We start from the raw sequence: 14,888 nt of genomic DNA on the forward strand, positions 1-14,888 counted from the left end.
GTGGTAGGCTTCTTGCTAACTGTTCTTATAGCTTAAATTAATCCATTTCCATTAATCTATACCTTGCCACGTGGCTCGTGGCTTACCGGCATCTTCACATGCTGTTTGTCATCATGGCGGCTGGCAGTGTCTCTCTGACTCAGCCTTCCACTTGCCAGCTTTATTCTCCTCCTTGTCCCGCCTACACTTCCTGCCTAGCCAATGGCCAATCAGTGTTTTATTTATCGACTAATTAGCAACACATTTGCCATATAGAACATCCCACAGCACATTATTGTTCCAACTAGCGCTTCAGCACACAAAATTGGAAAGGAGTGAGAAGCGTGGGCATCTCTGACTCCTCCTTGAATTTAATAGGATTGCTTCAAGTTTTTCTCCATTCAGGATGGTATCATCTGTGGGTTTGTCATCTATAAGCTTTATTATGTTGAGGTATGTATGTTCCATCCAGTCTTTCTCTCTCTGGGACTTTTATCACAAAGGCATATTGGATTTTATCAAAGGCTGATTTTTATTTTTTTTTGCATCTATTGTCTATGTCCATGTGATTTTTGTCTTTAAGTCCATTTATATAATATGTGTATTGACTTACATATGTTGAATCATCCATGCATCTCGGGCATAAAGCCAACTAGAACATGGTGTGAAATCTTTTTGCTATATGGCTGTGTTCAACTTACAGGTATTTTATTGAGATTTTTAAACATATGTTCATCAAGGATATGGGCCTGTAGTTTTTTTTTCCTTTGTCTCTTTACCTCGTGTTCTGGTTAGCGTTCTATTGCTATGATAAACACCTCCCCCACCCCCACCCCAAAAAAAAAGAATGGGGAGGGAAGAGTTTATTTGGCTTACACTTTCCAAATCTGAGTCCACTGGTGACAGAAGCCAGGACTAGAATTCAGGGCAGGAGCCTGGAGGTGGAGCTGATGCAGAGGCCATGGAGGGATGTTGCTTACTGGCTTGCTCCCTATGGCTTGCTCAGCCTGCTTTCTTATATAACCCAGGACCACCTGCCCAGGGGTAGCACTACTCACAGTGTGCCAGGCCCTGATTTTGCCTATTTCTTTTATATTTTCCAACTTAATTACAAGTTTTTAAAGTATTACTTTATAATATTTTAGATTTCTTTGGCATTTCTTGTAGTGTTTCCCTGCTCATTTCTGATTGTGTTCATTTAGGTCCTTGCTTTCTTTCTTTTTTCTTTTGGTTAGTTGGGCCAAAGGTATGTCAATCTTGTTTACTCTCCATGAATTTGGGGTTCCTAGGGATTTGCTTACTGTTAGTTTCAAGTTCACTCTGTTATGATGAGGTAGGACACACAGAGTTATTTCCATTCCTAAATTTGTTAAGATTTATTCTGTGTCCCAGGACGTGCTCTATTTTAGAGAAGTTTCCATGGGCTTCTGAGGAGAATATATATTCTTAAGCATTTGGGTAGAATATTCTGTAGATATTTGTTAAGTCCATTTGATATATGATGTCATTTAATTCTAAAGTATTTCTGTCTATTTTTCTGTCTGGACAACTTGTCTTCTAGAGAAAGTGGAGTACTGAAATCACCTACTTTTCATGGGTTGATGTTAGTCTATGACTTTAATTATAGTAATATGCTTTTTATGAAATTGGGTGCACCAGAGTTTGGTGTGTATATATTTAGGATTGTAATGTCTTCTTGCTTAATTGCTCCCTTGATTAGAAGTAAATGTTCCTTTTAATTTCTTCTGATTAGTTTTAGTTTAAATCAATGCCTGCTTGCCTCTTGGTCCCATTTTCTTAATGATTTTTTTTTCCAATCTTCCACTTTAAGGTGACTACTATTTGTAAGTTAAGATGAGTTTCTTGGGGTTGGAGTGATGACTTGGTGGTTGAGAGCACTGGCTGCTGTTGTAGAATATTATTTTAAGATGTGTTACTTTTGTTTATGTTGCATTTGTTTAACCCTGTGAAGCTGTGATACTTTGCCCGTATACAACACCTGATGGTCTAATAAAGAGCTGAATGGCCAAAAGCAAGACAAGAGAGAGAAATAGCTAGGACTGGCAGTCAGAGAGAATAAATAGAATGAGAAACCTGTGAGGAAAAGAAGAAAGAGCAAGAGAACAAGGAGAGGAGGACTCCAGGGACCAGCCACCCAGCCACACAGCCAGCTATGGAATAAGAAGTAATGAAAGGTACTCTCCTCCACTGCTGGTGGGAATGCAAGCTTGTACAACCACTTTGGAAATCAATATGGCGCTTTCTTAGAAAATTGGGAGTCCATTTCCCCCAAGATCCAGCTATACCACTCTTGGGCATATACCCAAGGAATACTCAATCACACCACAAGAGCACTTGCTCAGCTATGTTCATATCAGCATTGTTTGTAATAGCCAGAACCTGGAAACAACCTAGATGCCCTTCAACTGAAGAATGGATAAACAAAATGTGGTACATATACACAATGGAATACTACTCAGCAGAGAAAAACAATGACATCATGAGGTTTGCAAGCAAATGGATGGATCTAGAAAAAAATCATCCTGAGTGAGGTAACCCAGACTCAGAAAGACAAACATGGTATGTACTCACTCATAGGAGGATACTAGATGTGGAACAAGGATGACTGGACTGCTACTCACATCACCAGGGAGGCTACCTGGAAAACAGGACCCCAAGAAAGACACGGGGATCGCCCAATGATAGAGAAATGGAAGAGATCTACAAGAACAGCCTGGACATGAGTGGGGGTAATGAAGGGTGAGGGTCAAGGGAAAGAGAGCTTGGGGGAGTGGGAGATCCCAGCTGGATCAACAACAGAGAGGGAGAACAAGGAATAGGAGACCATGGTAAATGAAGACCACATGAGAATAGGAAGAAGCAAAGTGCTAGAGAGGCCCACAGAAATCCACAAAGATACCCCCACAACAGACTGCTGGCAATGGTCGAGAGACAGCCCGAACTGACCTACTCTGGTGATGGTATGGCCAAACACCCTAATTGTCGTGCTAGAAACCCCATCCAATGACTGAGGGATCTGGATGCAGAGATCCATGGCTAGGCCCTGGGTGGATCTCTAGGAGTCCAATTAGCGAGAAAGAGGAGGGTTTATATGAGCGAGAATTGTTGAGACCAAGGTTGGATAAAGCACAGGGACAAATAGCCAAATGAATGGAAACACATGAACTATGAACCAATGGCTGAGGGGCCCCCAACTGGATCAGCCCCTCTGAGAGACAGTTGATTGGCTTGATCTGTTTGGGAGGCATCCAGGCAGTGGGACTGGGTCCTGTGCTCATTGCATGAGTTGGCTGTTTGAAACCTGGGGCCTATACAGGATTGCTTGGCTCGGCCTGGGAGGAGGGGACTGGACCTACCTGGACTGAGTCTACCAGGTTGATCTCAGTCCTCGGGGGAGGCTTTGCCCTGGAGGAGCTGGGAATGGGGGGTGGGCTGGGTGGAAGGTGAGGGGGGCAGGAAGGGGGAGAACAAGGGAATCCGTGGCTGATATGTAGAACTGAATTGTATTGCAAAATAAAAATAAAAAAAAAAGAAGTAATGAAAGGTATACACAAATAGAGAAGAGGTAAAAGCCCAGAGGCAAAAGATAGATGGGATAATTTAAAGTTAAGAAACGTTGGCTAGAAACAAGCCAAGCTAAGTCTGGACATTTATAATTAAGAATAAGCCTCTGTGTGATTTATTTGGGAGCTGGGTGTCAGGCCTCTCAAAAGAGTAAAAACAACCAACAAGAGGCTGATCTTCCAGAGGACCCATGTTCAAGCCCTAGCACTTATATGGTGGCTCACAACCATCTGTAATTCCAGTTCCTGAAGTCTGATGCCCTCTTCTGGCTTCCATGGGTACTAAGCATGCATGTGATGTATTGACATATATACAGGCAAAACATCAATACATATAAAGTAAGATAAATTTTAAAGCTAAGATTATTTTTTAAATAAATATATTTATTTATTTATTTTACATCCTGGCTGCAGTTCCCCCTCTCTTCTTTACTCCCAATCCCTCCCCCCAAGCCCTACTCTGTTTCTGTTTAGGAAAGGGCAGGTTTCCCATGAGTATCAACAAAACATGGCACATCAAGTTGCTGTAAGACTAAGCATCTCCCAGTTATTAAGGCTGGTCAAGGTGACCTAGTATGGGGAGTAGGGTCCCAAAAGCCAGTAAAAGAGCCAAAGACAGCCCCTGTTCCTGCTGTTAGGAGTCCCACAAGAGGATCAAGCTACACAACTGTAACATATATGCAGAGTGCCTAGGTCAGTCCCATGCAGGCTCCCTGGTTCTTAGTTCAGTCTCTGTGAGTCTCTATAAGCCCAGGTTAGTTGGTTCTGTGAGTTTTCTTGTGGTGTCCTTGACCCCTCTGGCTCCTACAATCCTTTCTCCTTCTTTTCTGCAGGATTCCCTGAACTCAGTCTAAAGTTTGGCTGTGGGTCTGCATCTGTTTCCATCAGTTGCTGGATGACACCTCTCTGATGACAATTGGGCTAGGCACCAATCTGGTCACAGGAGATGGCAAGTTCAGGCTACATATCCGCTATTACTAGGAGTCTAAGCTGGGATCTTCCTTGTAGATTCCTGGGAGATTTCCTTTTGCCAGGTTTTTACCTGACCCTGAAATGTGCCCCCGACTTTCCAGTAGTCTCTTTCAGTACTCTCCCTCTTTGGTCCCCCACCTGATACTTCATGTTCCCATCCCTACCCTCCCTCAGTCAACTCATGAAATCTCTTCTATTTTCCCTATTCTTAGTTATTTTCAAGTGTACACACACACACACACACACACACACACACACACACACACCAGTTAACAATCAAGACAATTCCCACCACTAGACAGGCCCACAGGTCAATCTGATCCACGCAATTCCTCTCTTAGATGACTCTAGGCTGTGTCAAGTAGGAAGTCAAAACTAACTAGAATAGGAAGATTTAAAATTTTTCAGCAGTTTGTGCCAGATGTTGACAATGGTATAGAAGGAAAATGGGCTTCAGAGCTCTGTGAATTTAGGCAATTTGCTCATCCTGAGTTTGGGGTTTCTTTCTTAGAAAGTGAGTGAGCAAAAGGCAGGGGGAATACAGCTACAGAAAATTTATGCAAATGACACCTCGTTCCTGAGGAGCAGACAGGAACTATTTATTGTTCTTTCATTATTATTTTTCTGCTCTTTTTTTTTAGAAATGAAAATTAACAAAGTTAGAGTTGCCAGATAAAATAAAGGATTCCTAGTTACGTTTCTGGTAACAATAAACACTTGCTTTTGGCCTGGGAAGACGGCTCAGTTGGTAAAGTGCTTGCCTTGCAAGCGTGAGGAGCTGAGTTCAATCCCCCAAACCAACATGAAAAAAGCCACACACAACAGGCGTGCTTGCAGTCCTGGAGCTGTGAAAGTGGAGACAAGAGTGGAGGCAGACTTCCCTTTCCTGCCCTCCAGTTCCCAAATAACCGACAGAGACTAAATATTAATTATAAATGCTCGGCTGATAGCTCAGGCTAGTTACTAACTAGCTCTTACTTAAATTAACCCATTTCTGTTCATCTATGTGCTTCCCTGAGGCTTGTTTACTTCAAGTTTATGAACTTCATGTTGCTTCTTCTGCATCTGGCTTGAGACTACTCTGACTCTGCCCTCCTTCCAAGACTGTTTTTTTGTACACAACAGAAGATGGATTTTGGTTTTTTTAATCCATTCATCCAGCCTGTGTCTTTTGATTGGAGAGTTGAGAGCATTGATATTTAAAGTTATTGTAAAGTGTGTGTTGATTGAAGACACTTTGTTGTTGTTTGTGTTCTTAGTTGTACTTCATGCTCCAGTAATTATGCTTCATTTGTTTTCTTTCTGATCTTGTTTGTGCTTATTCATTTTTTCAGTCTGATGTATTGCTTCTAAAACTCTCTTTAGATCTGGTTTCATGGACATGAATCCTGTTAGCTTGTTTATATCATGGAAAGATGATTTTTCTGGGTAGGGTAGTCTAGTAGTCCTTGGTCTCTTAGAACTTGAAGTGCATTGCTCCAGAATCTTTTGGCTCTCAAAGTTTTCATTGAGAAATCAGCTGTTATTCTGAAGGGTTTTTCTTTAAATGTGACTTACCTTTTTTTTCTCTTGAAGATTTCAATACCCTTCCTTTGTTCTGTATATTTAGTGTTTTTACTGTGATACAACATGGGGAGTTTCTTTTCTGGTCTTGTCTCTTTGGTGTTCTATGTGCTTCTTTTATCACTACAGGTGTGTCTTTAGTTTCAGGACTTTTTTCTCTATGATATTATTAAAGATCTGGCCTATGCCATTGACCTGGGATTCATCTCCTTCATCTATTGCCTATAATTCTAAGGTTTATTTTTTTAAGGTGTCCCACATTTCTTGCATGTTTCTTTTTTATTTTTTTTAATTTTTATCATATTTGCTGGCGTGGTCTAATTCCTCTATTTATCTTCATGTCCTGATAATCTGTCTTCTACTTGATTCATTTTACTTGAGGCTTTCCCCTGAGTTTCCTAGTTAGATTATTGGGTTTTTCAGTTCCATCTTCATTTCAGCCTGAGTTCTTTTTAACAGTTCTATCTTTTATTGAATTCTGTTTTCAAATCCTAGATTGCCTTCATAATCTTATTTAGCTTTATATTTGAGCTTTCTTGGACATTTATTTTTGTAGCTAGAATTTTCTCCGGTCCTGCCTTGCCCAGCAGTCTGGATGAATCTCTCCCACCTGCAGTCCCACAGCTGATAATAAAATAATTACATAGAGGCTTATATTAATTACAAACTCTGTGGCCTATGGCTCAGGATTCTTGCTAACTAGCTCTTTCATCTTAAATTAACCCATTTCTATAAATCTATATGTTGCCACGTGGCCATGGTATTACTGGTCTGCTGACATCCTGTTGCTCCTTGGGTGGTGGGCTCGCATCTCCCTGACTCCACCCTTCTTCGTCTCCTCTTCAGTTTGAATGTACCACCTAACCTTATCCTGCCCTGCCATAGGCCAATGCAGCTTTATTTATCAACCAATGGGAGCCACACATATTCACAGCATACAGAAAGATATCCCACAGCATATTTTCTGTAAGTTCATTGAGCGGTTTCTTTGTGTCTTCTTTAAACTCTTTTGTAGTTGAAATTTACTTCAGCTACACTCTTTGAATTCTTTGATGAAGTTTATGACTATTGTCTTAGTTAAGGTTTCAATTGCTCTGATGAAACACCATGGCCAAAGCAACTTGGGGAGGAAAGGGTTAATTTGTCTTACTCTTCCACATTACTGTTCATCATTGGGAGAAGTCAGGACAGGAACTCAAACAGGGCAGGAACCTGGAGGCAGGAGCTGATGCAGAGGCCATGAAGGGGTCCTTGCTTACTTTACTGGCTTGCTCTCCATGGCTTGTTCAGCTTGCTTCCTTGTGGAACCTAGGACCACCAACTGAGGGGTGGCCCAACCCACAGTGTGCTGAACCCTCTCACATCAATCACTAGTTAAGAAAATTCTCTACAGGCTTGCTTATAACCCAATCTTATGAAGTCTCTTTCTCAACTGAGGCTCCCTCCTCTCCAGTGACTCTAATCTGTGTCAAATTAACACAAAAATTAGCCACAATTGTTCTTTTAAGTTCTGTGCCCTGAAGTTCATCCGGAAGAATATTTCTATACGACTGCAGGGTTTGGAGAGAGGGCTGGAGACAACATGACGGGGGACGAGGTACTGCCTTGATCTTTCATATTGTTGCTGTATTTTGTATGTAAACTTCTTTTGTTGATTCTGTGTCTGATGTGGACATGGTTGGGAAAGAGCACAGGATGTGTGGTCAGGCTGGATCCTGGCACAAGATGTATTTTCTAAATTGGTTATGATAAACTTTATCTTTCTTCTTTTTTAAAAATAAATTAATTAATTTATTTGACATCCAGACCAAAGTTTCCCTTTCCTCCTCTCCTCCCACTCCTTTCCCCCACCTCCCCTCCACAACCCCCCTCAATACACTCCTCCTCTGTTTCTGTTAAGAAAGAGGCAGGCCTCCCCATGGGTATCAACAAAGCATGGCATATCAAATTGAGGTAATACTAAGAACCTCTCCTTGTATTAAGGCTGGGCAAGGTGACCCAGTATGAGGAGTAGGGTACCAAAAGCCAGCCAAAGCTTTAGGGACAGCCCCTGCTCCCACTGTTAGAGTCCCACAAGAAGACCTACACAACTGTCACATATATGTAGAGGGCTTGTGTCGGTCCCATGCAGGCTCCCTGGTTGTTGGTTCACAATCTGTGAGTTCCCATGAGCCAGGTGAGTTGTTGCTCTTAGTTGTTTCTTGTGATGTCCTTCCTCCCTCTCTTCATCAGGATTCCCTGAGCTCAACCTAATGTTTGGCCATGGGTCTCTGCATCTGTTTCCATCAGTTATTGGATGAAGGCTCTCTGATGACAATTGGGATAGTCACCAATCACTGATTACAGGAGATGGCCAGTTCAGGCTACATATCCACTATTGCTAGGAGTCTTAACTGGAGTCATTCTTGTAGATTTGTGGGAGTTTCCCTTGCATCAGGTTTCTACCTGACCCCCAAATGCCTTCCCACTTCCAGCCATCTTTTTCAGACTCTCCCCCTCCATCCACCCTGCTACCCAATCCCTCAAGTTTGCATCCCCATATGTTCCCAGTCTACCCAGGAGATCTATTTCCCCTACCCAGGGAAATCCACGCATCGCCTTTTAGGCCCTCCTTGTTAGCTAGCCTCTCTGGGTCTATGGATTGTAGCATGGTTGTGGTAGTATGGTGGTATTTTATTTGTACTGAAATGTGATTTTAATTGTATGTTAATAAATAAAGTTGCCCAAGGGTCAGAGCTATTAGAGCCATAGCAAAAGCTGGGCAGTGGTGGTGCACACCTTTAATCCCAGCACTTGGTAGGCAGAGCTAGGTAGATCTCTGTGTGTTCAAGGATGCAGCCAACAGACAGTGACTAGGCAGTCATGTGGTTGGTTTTACAACCAATGAGAAGGCAGAACAGAAAGTCTATATAAAGACAAACAGACAGGAAGCAGATCTCTTTTGGAGAGGTCTCTTTGCTGAAGAGGCTAGCTGCAGCAGGCGGGTAAGGCTCTTAGCTCTGACCTCTTGGCTTTCTTCTTTGCATTGGTTCTGTGTTTCTTATTTAATAAGACGGTTGGTTATATCTACATGGTAGTTTAAATGTAATTGGCCCCCATAATCTCAAAGGGAGTGGCACTGTTAGGAGGTGTGACCTTGTTAAGATAGGTATGGCCATGTTGGAGGAACTGTGTCACTGTGGGGGCGGGCTTTGAGGTCTTTTTTGCTCAAGATTCGCTCAGTGTGACAAACAATCCACTTCCTGTAGCCTTCTGATCAAGATGTAGCCAGCACCATGTCTGCCTGTATGCCACCGTGCTCCTTGCCATAATGATAATGAACTGAACCTCTGAACTGTAAACTACCCCTTTGATTAAATGTTTTCCTTTAAGCTGGGCGGTGGTGGCACACGCCTTTAATCCCAGCACTCAGGAGGCAGAGCCAGGCGGATCTCTGTGAGTTCGAGGCCAGCCTGGGCTACCAAGTGAGTTCCAGGAAAGGCGCAAAGCTACATGGAGAAACCCTGTCTCGAAAAAACAAAAAAAAAAAAAAATGTTTTCCTTTATAAGAGTTGGCCATGGACATGGTGTCTCTTCACAGCTAAAGAAATCTTAACTAAGGCCTGGAGAGATGGCTCAGTGGTTAAGAGCACTGGCTGTTCTTCCAAAGGTCCTGAGTTCAATTCCCAGCAACCACATGGTGGCTCCCAACCATCTGTAATGAGATCTGGCGCCCTCTTCTGGCATGCAGGCAGAACACTGCATACATAATAAATAAATCTAAAAAAAAAAGAAAAAGAAATCTTAACTAAGACAGTGGTTATCCTTTACAGCTAATATCCACTTATGAGTGAGTACATACCATGTTTGTCATTCTGGGTCTGGGTTACCTCACTCAGGATGATTATTTCTAGTTCTATTGATTTGCAAGCAAATTTCCTGATGTCATTGTTTTTAACAGCTGAGTAATAATCCATTGTATAAACGTACTTCATTTTCTTTATCCATTCTTCGGTTGAGGAGCATCTAGGTTGTTTCCAGGTTCTGGGTATTACAAATAAAGCTGCCATGAACATAGTTGAGCAAGTGTTCTTGTGGAATGATTGAGCATCATTTGGGTTTATGCTTAAGAGTGGTATAGCTGGGTGGGTCTTGAGGTAGATTGATTCCCAATTTTCTGAGAAATTGTCATATTGATTTCCAATGTGCCTGTACAAGTTTGCACTCCTACTAGCAATGGAGGAGTGTTCCCCTTCCTCCACATCCTTTCCAGCATAAGCTGTCATTTGTATTTTTGATCTTAGTCATTCTGACAGGTCTAAGATGGAATCTCAGAGTCGTTTTGATTTGTGTTTTCCTGATGGCTAAGGAAGTTGAACAATTCTTTAAGTGTTTCTCTGCCATTTGAGATTCTTCTTTTGAGAATTTTGTTTAGATCTGTACAACATATTTTAATTGGATTGTTTGGGTTTTTATGTCTGGTTTCTTTAGTTCTTTATGTATTTTGGAGATCAGCCTTCTGGAAGATGTGGAGTTGATGAAGATCTTTTCCCATTCTGTAGGCTGCCATTTTGTCCTATTGACCATGCCCTTTGCCTTACAGAAGCTTTTCAGTTTCATAAGGTCCCATTTATTAGTTGCCAATCTTAGTGTCTGTGCTACTGGTATTCTTCTATTCAGGAAGTTGTCTCCTGTGCCAATGTGTTCAAGGCTACTTCCCACTTTCTCTTCTATCAAATTCAGTGTATCTGAATTTATGTTAAGGTCTTTGATGCACTTGGACTTGAGATTTATGCAGGGTGATGGATGTGTATCTATTTGGATTCTTCTACATGTCAACATCCAACTATACCAGCACCATTTGTTAAAGATGCTTTCTTTTTTCAATTGTATAATTTTGGCTTCTTTGTCAAAAATCAGGTGTCCATAGGTGTGTAGATTTATGTTTGGGTCTTCTATTTGATTCCATTGATCCACCTGTCTGTTTTTATGCCAATACCATGCTGTTTTTTTTTATTACTATAGCTCTGTTGTAGAGCTTGAAATTGGGGATGGTGATAACTCTGGCAGTTCTTTATTGTATAGGATTGCTTTTTCTCATCCTGGGTTTTTTGTTTTTCCATATGAAGTTGAGTATTATTCTTTCAATGTCTTTAAAGAGTCGTGTTGAAATTTTGATTGTGATTGCATTGAATCTGTAGATTGTTCTTGGTAAGATTACCATTTTTACTATGCCAATCTTGCCAATCCTAGTGATTTATGAACATGGGAGATCTTTCCATCTTCTGATATCTTCTCCAATTTCTTTCTTTGAAGACTTGAAGTTCTTGTCATACAGGTCTTTCATTTGCTTGGTTAGAGTTACTCCAAGATATTTTATATTATTTGTGGCTATTGTGAAGGGTGTTATTCCCCTGATTTTTTTTCTCAGCCCTTTTATTATTTGTATATAAGAGGGCTACTGATTTTTTTTAATTAATCTTGTATCCAGCCACTTCACTAAAGGTGTTTATCTGCTGTAGGAGTTTCCTGGTAGAATTTTGGGAGTGGCTCATGTATCCTATCATGTCATCTGCAAATAGTGATACTTTGACTTCTTTTCCAATTTGTATCCCCTTGACCTCCTTTTGTTGTCTTATTGCTCTATCTAGAATTTCAAGTACTATATTGAATAGATATGGAGAGAGTGAACAGCCTTGTCTTGTTCCTGATTTTAGTGGAATCACTTTGAGTTTCTCTCCATTTAATTTGATGTTGACTGTCAGCTTTTTACTATATTTAGGTATGTTCCTTGTATTCGTGATCTCTCCAAGACTTTTCTCATTGAAGGGGTGTTGGATTTTGTCAAAGGCTTTTTCAGCATCTAATGAGATGATCATGTGGGTTTTTTTCTTTCAGTTTGTTTATATGGTGGAGATATATATATATATATATATATATATATATATATATATATATATATATATCGTTCAACATATGACAGATTTCATATGTTGAACCATCCCTGCATCTTTGGGATAAACTGCATTTGATCATGGTGGATGATTTTTTTGATGTGTTCTTGAATTTGATTTTTGCATCCATGTTCATGAGGGAAATTGGTCTGCAATTCTTTTTCTTTGTCAAGTTTTTGTGTGGTTTGGGTATCAGGGTAACTGTGGCATCATAAAAAGAGTTTGGAAATGTTCCTTCTGTTTCTATTTTGTGTAACAATTTGAGGAGTTTGGTATTAGCTCTTCTTTGAATGTCTGGTAGAATTCTATGCTAAAGTCATCTGGCCCTGGGATTTTTTGGTTGGGAGACTTTTAATTATTGCTTCTATTTCCTTTGGGGTTATAGGTCTATTTATATTGTATTTAATTTTGGTATGTGGTATCTATCAAGAAATTTGTCCATTTCTTTTCGCTTTTAGTTCCAATTTTGTGAACTATAGGTTTTTGAAGTATGACCTAAAGATTGCCTGAACTTCCTCAGTGTCTATTGTTATGTCCCACTTTTCATTTCTGATTTTGTTGATTTGGATAGTCTTTCTGCCTTTTAGTTAGTTTGGATAAGAGCTTATCTATCTTGTTGATTTTCTCAAAGAACCAACTCTCTGTTTCATTGATTCTTTGTATTGTTCTCTTTGTTTCTATTTTGATTTCAGCCCTGAGTTTGATTATTTCTTGCTATTGACTTCTCTTGGGTGAGTTTGCTTCTTTTTGTTCTAGAGCTTTCAGGTGTGCAGTTAAGCCACTAGCATGAGATTTCCTCAAATTCTTTATGTAAGCACTTAGTGCTGTGAACTTTGCTCTTACCACTGCTTTCATTGTGTCCCATAAGACTGGGTATGTTGTGCATTCATTTTCATTGAATTCTAGAAAGCCTTTAATTTCTTTATTTCTTCCTTGACCCAGTGATAATTTAGTTAAGAATTGTTCAGTTTCCATGAGTTTGTAGGCTTTCTGTAGTTTGTGTTGTTGTTGAACTCTAACTTTAATCCATGATGATATGATAAGATACAGGTAATTAGTCCTTTTTTTCCCTTCCTTCCTTTTTTTTTTTTTTTTTAAATCTAGTAAGATTTGTTTTGTGACTTGGTCCATGACCAATTTTGGAGAAGGCTCTATGAGGTGATGAGAAGAAGTGGTTTGAGTGAAAAATTCTGTAGATATCTGTTAGGTCCATTTGAGTCATAACTTCTGTTAGTTCCATTATTTCTCTATTTATCTGTCTAAAAAAATCTGTTCTTCGGTGAGAGTGGGGTGTTGAAATCTCCCATTATTAATGTGTGGGGTTTGATATGTGACCTTAGCTTTAGTGATGTTTCTTTTACAAATGTGGATGCCTTTGTATTTGGGACATAGATGTTCAGAATTGAGACATCATCATGGTGGATTTTTCCTTGGATGACTATGAAATGTCCTTCTCCATCTCTTTTGATTAAATTTGGTTTCAAGTCCATTTTGTTAGATATTAGGATAGCTACACCAGCTTGCTTCTTAGGTCCATTTGATTGGAAAATCTTTTTCCAACCGTTTACTCAGAGATAATGTCGGTCTTTGATATTGAGGTGTGTTTCTTGTATGCAGCAGAAGGATGAATCTTGTTTTCATACGCATTCTGTTAGCCTGTGTCTTTTTATTGGTGAATTGAATCCATTGATATTGAGAGATATTAATGACTAGTAATTGTTAATTTCTGTTATTTTTGTTATTGTTGTTGGTAGTAGTTGTGGTGGTGATGGTATGTATGTGTGTTTCCCTCCTTTGGGTTTTGCTGGTGTGGGGTTATCTATTGTCTATGTTTTCATGGGTGTAGCTAACTACCTTGTAACCAGCCACTTCACTAAAGGTGTTTATCTGCTGTAGGAGTTTCCTGGTAGAATTTTTGGGGTGGATCATGTATACTATCATGTCATCTGCAAATAGTGATACTTTGACTTCCTTTCCAAATTGTATCCCCTTGATTTCCTTTTGTTGTCTTATTGCTCTACCTAGAACTTCAAGTACTATATTGAATAGATCCAGGTCTAGGTGTTAATTCCTGTTTTTGTCTTTTTGGATGGGTGTTTTGTTCCTTGGCTTTTCTTTCCTCTCTGGTCTTCTGGCCTAAGTGGCCAAGGATTTTGGTGACTTATTAGTTTTCAAGTCCAGTAGGGTGTCTCTGCTGAGGTTTGGAGGGCTTTGGGTCCCTAGATCTGGTCTGGTCTCTGGTAAAGCCAAACAAAGTCTTCTTGGGTCTCTAGATGTGGCCTGGCCTCCAGTAAAACCTGAGTCTTCTGGGATACCCAGGCTCAGCCTGGCCTCTAGTAGAGCTGCTGGGGATATTCTTCTGGTGATGGACCTGTGATATCTGTTCTTTCAAGTGGTGTGGACTATGTCTGGGCCTATAGAGTCTGCCAGAGTTCTGGGAAAGGGCTGACTACAGGGAGGAGGATGAGGTGGGAGGGGTTGGGTGGCAGTGTGGGTCTTGAGGGAGGAGAATCCAGTGGCAGCAGTCCAGCTGACAAGTGGGTCACTCACCAGTTCTGACTTGTGTGGCCTGGGCCTGCTTAGTGGAAGTCTTCTGGGGTTAGGTGGAGGGCCTAGCAAAGGGGCCAGGGCTGGGCTGGGCTGGGATGGCATGGGCCTGGGGAAGGGTCCCAGGGGACAGAATTCAGGGAGAGGTATACCAGAGCAGTAGGATTCCTCCAGAGTTGGGGGCAGGGCCCAGCAGTGGTGCTGATGCTGAGATGAGAGGGTGTGGGCCACAGAACAGGAAGGTCACTCACCAGTTGTGGCTGGTGTGGTCTGCACCTCAGAAGTGGAAGTCTGCTGGGGATTGGGCAGG

This window comes from Peromyscus eremicus, chromosome 1 (genome assembly GCF_949786415.1).
Source record: "Peromyscus eremicus chromosome 1, PerEre_H2_v1, whole genome shotgun sequence".
NCBI lineage: Eukaryota > Metazoa > Chordata > Mammalia > Rodentia > Cricetidae > Peromyscus > Peromyscus eremicus.